Here is a 7,607-nt window from a genome sequence, read left to right as displayed (position 1 = left end):
TTGTCTTTTTGTGTCTGGCTTATTCACTTGGTTTGATGTCTTAGTTTGATGAGTTTTGACAAATGTGTTATCCCGTGTAACCACCACTTCAATCAAAATAGCTTTTTAAAAGTAAGCTCTACCCGCAAAGTGGGGCTCAAATTCACCACCCCGAGATCAAGCGTTACATGCTCCATGGACTGAGCCAGCTGGGTGCCCCAGTCGACATAATTTTTAAAAATTTTTCTGGGGCGGGTGCCTGGGTGGCTCAGTTGGTTAAGCGACTGCCTTTGGCTCAGGTCATGATCCTGGAGTCCCTGGATCGAGTCCCACATCGGGCTCCCTGCTCAGCAGGGAGCCTGCTTCTCCCTCTGACCCTCCCCCCTCTCATGTGCTCTCTCTCTCATTCTGTCTCAAATAAATAAATAAATAAATAAATAAATAAATAAAATACAATTTATTTAAAAAAAATTTTTTTTTTTCCTGTACCTGCCAGGTCCCTGGGTGGCTCAGTCAATTAGGCATCTGACTCTTGATTTCGGCTCAGGTCATTGTCTCCAGTCGACTCCAGATTCTCTCTCCCTCTACCACCCTCCCTCTAAAGTAAATAAATCTTTTAAAATTCTTTCTGTCCCCCAAAATTTCCCTCGTACCCCTTTGCAAATAATGCCCCACGCCCACCCCCAGCTCTGTGAAATCTCTAATCTGCTTTCTGTTACTGCAGAATTGTTTGTTCTACGATTTCGTATAAATGGACTCATGCCATACTTACTTATGTCTGGCTTCTTTCACTCACCATAAGGGTTTTGGGTAGCTCATTGCTCCTTGTCACTGAGTGGCATCCCACTGTATGGAGAGTCCACAATTTGCCTTATCTTTACGCGCCACTGGATGGGACCTGCTGTTTCGTTTCCAGTTTTGAGCTACTGTGACTAAAGGTACTCTGAACGTTTGTGTACAAGTCTTGTGTGAACGTGTTTTCGTTTATCATGGTAGCTTTTTTTCAAGTAAGCTCTACCCCCAGTGTGGGGCTCGAACCCATGACCCCGCGATGGGGAGTCGCACACTCTGAGCCAGCCAGGCGCCCCGGTCCCGGTAGCTTCTTTGGGGTGGGATCGTGGGGTTTAACAATGATGAATCTGTTATGTATTCTGGCTTCGAGTCCTTTATCAACAACATGTCTTGCGCATAGTTTCTACCTGAGAGGCTCCTGTCTGAGGGAGACCAGCAAGTGCTTCGGGGAGGTGTGGGTGGGGAGAGCACGCTGGCAGGTGCAGCTTACCTGGCGCAGGGAAGGGCGCGAGACAAGTTGGCGGGTGGCGGACCAAAAGTGTCCAGCAGGGGGCAGCAGAAACCAGCGCACAGCTCCGGGCCCGGAGGCCCAAGATCATAGAGTTCAGCACGCCCGAGGCCAGAGGGGCCTTGAAAGTCATGCGATGCAGCGCCTCCTAGGGGCCAAGGGGGGAACCTGCGCTCCGCCCTTCACCTGCGCGGTGTTCTCTTCCCTCCACGTCCAGGTTCAGCGCGAGGGCGCTTTCTCGGGGACCCTGTCCGGCCTCTACCTCCCCCCCCACTCTTGCATATGAACGTTAAACTTGTCTCACCTGGGCTGAGTGTTCTTTTTTTTTTCCCAAGATTTTAAAAAATTTATTCATTTGGGAGACTGAGAGCGAGAGCCTGAGCCGGGGGAGCGGCCGCCGGAGAGGGAGAAGCCGACTCCCCGCCGAGCAGGGAGCCCGGTGCGGGGCTCGATCCCGGGACTCTGGGATCACGACCTGAGCCGAAGGCAGCCGCCTAACGGCTGAGCTACCCAGGCACCCCTTCACCTGCTATTATTATTTTTAAAGATTTTACTTATTTATTTGATAGAGACACAGCGAGAGAGGGAACACAAGCAGGGGGAGTGGGAGAGGGAGAAGCAGGCTTCCCGCTGAGCAGGGAGCCCAATGCGGGGCTCGATCCCAGGACCCTGAGATCATGACCTGAGCCGAAGGCAGACGCTTAACGACTGAGCCACCCAGGTGCCCCTATACTTCAATTTTTTTTTTTTAAAGATTTTATTTATTTATTTGACAGAGAGACACAGCGAGAGAGGGGACACAAGCAGGGGGAGTGGGAGGGGAGAAGCAGGCTTCCCGAGGAGCAGGGAGCCCGATGCGGGCCTCGATCCCAGGACCCTGGGATCATGACCTGAGCCGAAGGCAGACGCTTAACGACTGAGCCACCCAGGTGCCCCTATACTTCAATTTTTTTTTTAAAGATTTTATTTATTTATTTGACAGAGAGAGACACAGCAAGCGAGGGAACACAAGCAGGGGGAGTGGGAGAGGGAGAAGCAGGCCTCCCGCGGAGCAGGGAGCCCGATGCGGGGCTCCATCCCAGGACCCCGGGATCATGACCTGAGCCGAAGGCAGACGCTGAACGACTGAGCCCCTAGCCTGAGTGTTTCAAGGACTGGGGACAGGCCGAAATGGCCTTTATGATCCGGAGCCTGGCGCGGAGTAAGAGCTCATGAACATCCGCGCGAGGGGCTGCGTGCAAGGCTCCTCCAGCTTTCTGGGCCCCACCTCCACCTCCGGGGCCCAGCCCTGTGGCTGGAAGGATGCAGGTTCTCCTCTTGCCTCCCAAGAGGGGTCAAGGGGGTCCAAGGCCCTCATTCTTTTCTTCTTTTTAAGTTAGTCTCTATGCCCAAGGTGGGGCCCGACCTCACAACCTGGAGATCAAGGGCTGCCGCGGCTCCTTCATTCTTTTGTTCAACAGGCACTGGTCTTGTGCTTACCTGGTGCCCGGGATGCAGAGGAAATGACCATGATGATGATGATGGTGATGGCAGCTACTTTTATTGGACAGACCCTACTGACTCACAGGCACTCGCCTAAGACCTTTATATTTAATAACTTATTTAGGCAAGAAATAAAAGTTCCCCGGTTCTCAAGAGCTCACATGCTAGTTGGGGACACTATTATCCATTCGTGGAACAAAGATTTGTTGAGCACCTACTGTGTGCAGGCATGGGGAGCTACAGCTGTGAACAAAATAGAGAAAAATCTCTGCCTAAACATGGAGGGGACAAATGAAGCTTGCAGCCTAGTGGTGGGGCTGGGGGAGAGACGAGAGATCCGTAGAATCGTGATGCATTCCATGATCTCGGTGCTGTCATAAACAAATAGAGGCCAAGAACACAGGGGAGGGGGGTGGGAGTGCTGGGGGCCCTGGTTTTGGAAAGGGGGTCAGGGAAGGCCTCACTGAAAAGGTAACCTCCAGGTGAAGACCTAGAGGAGATGAAAGAGGGACCCACGCAGCTCTCTGCAGGGAGGAGGGCATTCCAGGCTGTGGGAAGAGCAGGCACCAAGGCCCTGAGGCCAGAGCACGTGCCACGTTCAGAGACCAGCTAGGCGACTGGAACAGAGAGGGTGTCAGGGGAGTGGATGGGTCAAACCCCACAGGGCCTTGTTGGCTGCGCTGGAGTTTGTTCTAGGAGATAGGGAACCACCAGGGGATTTTGAGCAGAGGAGGGTCACGATCCAATTCAAGCTTTAAAAGAATAACTGGGGGTTGAGTTGGCTGTGGGGAGCACATTGGAAGCAGGGAGAGTAGGAGGAGGCCACCGCTCTGACCCAGGGGCGTGGTGCGGTGGGTGGCTCGGAACCCAGGACAGTGCTCCTGGGGGAGGGGGGAAGCTGGGGGGCGCAGAGCATGAGCGCCTCTTCCCTCTGGGATGGGAAGGGGCTGCGGGGAGTCCTAGAGTAGCTGCGTTGAGGGACTCGGAGAGGGCTGGAGAAAGTGCCCTGATGCCGCAACCGGCTGAGCGCACGATGCCCCTCAGCAGACGCACACCCCAGAGGCACAGACGTGGTGGCCAGCAGGGCAGGGCAGGGGCGGGCAGTGGGAACCTCAAGGGAAAGCCCAGAAGGACAGAGCCTCCTTGCTGCTCCCCAAGCCTGTCTAGGTGCTTGGCCGTGGTGCCCATGATGCTGGCCAGCATGGCCCACTCACAGGGGTCATGCCCACCTGATCCCTCCCTTGCCCTCCTGGGTCTTCGGGTGTGGGTAAGGGACCCTGCAAAAGGAGCTACAACCCCCACTGCACACCTTCTGGCCTGGCATCCCGTCCCTGCCTCAGGCTCCCAGGTCCCTGCCCGTGGTGGTCCCGGCCCTGAATCTGCCCACAGGCCCCACCCCCCCGCCCCTCCCAGCCCTGCCCACTCCAGTCCCCATCCCTCACCCCTCCACTGGAGCTGTAATCACAGCTCAGCCCAGACCCCCTCCTGTGAATAATTGGGGCTGATTTAGGGGCTATCAGGGGAGAGGGGGGGCTAATGGAGTTGGTGGGGGGCTGCCCTGGTGATGAGAGAGGTATGAGAGGCAATTAGCAGGGCCGGCAGCCTCAGGAATCACCTAATGCACCAGCGGGCAGTAAGGGCTCGGAAGGGGTTGGGGAGTGGACTTGGACTTGGGGAGGGATCCTGGCCCTCCATCAGGATGCCCGCAGGAGGTCGGAGGACAGATAAGAGGGACTTCCAGCAAAACAAGGAAAGGGGGGGCCCTATGGAGAGGGAGGGAAGCTGACGGGTTGAGTCAGGAGCTCCCAGTCCCCCACAGCCCCCCACTCCCCAGTGTCTCTCTCACACACACACACACACACACACTGCCCCAGCTGAATGCCATCCCTCGCTGGGGACCGGCTCCTGATTAATACCAACATTAGCCCTGAACACTCTCCCCTCCTGGCCTCGCTGCCATTAATTACCTCCTCTCCCAGCCCAGCAGAGGGGAAGCCAGCTCCTCTGGGGCAAAAAGAATGCATCTGACCCCCTGCCCAACAAGCCACTCCTGCCCTTCCTCCGGGCTTCTGGCTTCGGGCTCCGGGCTTCGGGCTCCGGAAGGGAAAGCGAAGGAGAAGAGAGGCCAGGAGTCCTGAGGAAGGAAGGGAGGGAGAGTGTCCCTCGGTCCCCAGCACACCCGCACCCACACCTGCACCCCCTCTCTGAGGCCCTCACCCCTGCAAGCCTTGCTGCAACTGGACCCCAGGTGGTCGGCCAGGGGCTGCAAAACCTGGACGAGGTGGGCAGCCAGACCCCCGAGCCCCTTCCCCTGCCTGCATCCTTCCTGTTTCCACCTTGAGAACAGGAATGTGCACAGCTGTGTGCGAGGGCGAAGTTTACACACACCTCCTCCCAGAGGCTGTCCCGTGCAAACACCAAACCAGACACACGGTGTGAGAAGGGGACGACACTCCCCCGCGTGGCACCGCCCAGCGCCACACACGGAGACACACCAGCGACACTCGGCTCCCAGGAGCAGGGGAGGCTGCCTGGAGCTGCCGCAAGATATCACAGAACATCCCGGTGTTGGTGGAGGGGGCTCGGCCTCCACCACGAAATCTTGCTGGCGTGCACTTGAGCCTCAGGAGGAGGGACCCTGTCTTCTCCCCTTTGGGCTGCCACCTTGAATCTCTCCAGCTCAGCTGCACCCTCCCCCCTCCCTCTTTCCCTCTCTCCTCCCCTCTCCCTCCCTCCCCACCCCCCCCGTGTCACACACACATGCACACACACTCTAAAGCAAAGCCCCAGTCCCCCCCAGTCTGCTCCTTGCCCTCAGCCCTCTCCTCTGCACAGCCTTTGTGTCCCACATTGTGTCTCTACCTGTCGCCCTCAGGGAAGACGCAGGCACCCCAGCTCCCGCTCAGGATATAGGGTGGAGGCTCCATGAGATTTTTCCGAGTCCCTCCCAACACCCCTGTGAGCCCCGTTGTAAGACCAAGTGAGCCTGGAGACCCGACAATCGATATCCCTCAAAGATGAAGATGCTAATAACTTTATCCCCTGTTGTCCTCCGACTCTTGCCTACATTAGCTCTCACCACAGGCCCAGGCAGCTGGGACTTGCAGTGGGCAGGCCTGGAGCTGAGTAACCCCTTCAGATCCAGGTGGGAAGCAAGAGGGTAGACAGCAAGAAGGACTTCCTGACACTCAGGAATGGGAGGTCACAGGGATAAGACGCAGGAAGCCTCCGAAGCATGTTCCTAACACCTGGATGGATACGTTGGAGACCTGACTCAAGTCTGTGAGCATCTGTGACCTCAGAAGCACCCTACAGGGGTGCCAAGGTCGCTGTCTAATCCTTGAGGGCTGCCTGGAGGAGGTGAGCGGGGAAGGGAGGTCTCCCTGGGGAACATCGGGGGACTGGAGTTGACAGGGTTGGTCAGCGGGGGTCGCTCTGGCCCTTACCTCTCTAGACCTGCAGTCTGCAGGGGTTCAGAGGGAGAAGAAACCCCTGCCTCACCTCCCAGCCCCCACAGCCAGCTAAGTCCTCCCTCTCTGCAGCTGGAAGGCTGGTCGGGACCAGGCAAGAGCGCCTCTTCTGTGAGCACTGTCCCCACAAAACATGGCACCTGCCAGTCTGTCCTGCCTCACCCACAAAGACCAGGGCCAGGCCGGGATGGAGGGCACGCAAAGGATGGAGAGGAGGAGACGAAGAGAGGAATGAGGCCAGCCACCTTGTGCCCGGCACATCCAGGCCAGTCCCTGCTGGAAGGGACTCACAGGACTTGCTGAAACCCCCAAACAGCCCTGTGAGGTGACTGCCACTGTCACCCCCATTCTGGAGACAAGGTCACGACGGGACAGAGAGGCTGAGTGACTTGCTCAACATCACACAGCTGCTGAGCACAGAACCTGCCGCTCTGGCTCCAGAGTCTAGAAGCTTGCTCTCCAGGGAGCCTGATCTTGGAGGAAGAGGAAGGGACCCCGTTTAGCAGGGGATGGGCTGAAGAGCCTGGGCCTCGGGCTTGATAGGAGACAGGGCTAGAGTCCAACCCCGCCAGGGGCTCTGCTCGCGCGCTCCCGGGCCCTGTTCTGCAGCTCAGCCTCTGTCTTTTCCTCCCCTCCATGCAGATATGCCCACAGCCTTTCTCTGCATGGCTCTGGGCTGCTCGGCCCTCTCTCCCTCTGGGCCTCTGTGCAGGCTCCTCCTGCCTCCGTCTCTCCTGGCGGCAGATCCCTGTCTCCCCACCGCCCCAGAGCCAGAGGTGCTCAAAGGCTCCCCTGTGGCAGTGGGGGCTGTCGGAGCTGAGGCGTAGAGCCCCTGGGGGGCTGCAGGGCCGAGGGGGGCGTTCAGCCTGGCTGAGAAGTCGGGTTTTCTGGGTCCTGGCTCTTCCAGGGACTGTCACCCCCTCCCGCACTGGGCAGCCTGTCCAAGGCCACTTCAGGAATTTGGCAAGACAGGCTCTCTCCAGGGGCGCCTGGGTGGCTCAGTTGTTGAGCGTCTGCCTTCGGCTCAGGTCATGATCCCAGGGTCCTGGGATCGAGCCCCGCATCGAGCCCCGCATCGAGCCCCGTATCGAGCCCCGTATCGAGCCCCGTATCGAGCCCCGCATCGAGCCCCGCATCAGGCTCCCTGCTCAGCAGGAAGCCTGCTTCTCCCTCCCACTCCCCCTGCTTGTGTTCCCTCTCTCGCTGTGTCTCTCTCTGTCAAATAAATAAATAAAATCTTAAAAAAAAAAAAAAAAAAAGACAGGCTCTCTCCAGCTGACACTCAGAGACCCCAGGGCCTCTAGAGTCTGGGACTCTCTCTGGGGTCTCCCTTCACTTGGGGGTTCATAGGGATGCAGGTCAGGACAGTCCCCACC

This window comes from Mirounga leonina, unplaced genomic scaffold (genome assembly GCF_011800145.1).
Source record: "Mirounga leonina isolate KUSES-001 unplaced genomic scaffold, KU_Mleo_1.0 Mir_154, whole genome shotgun sequence".
Lineage (NCBI taxonomy): Eukaryota > Metazoa > Chordata > Mammalia > Carnivora > Phocidae > Mirounga > Mirounga leonina.
Note: the sequence above shows the minus strand (reverse complement) of the source record.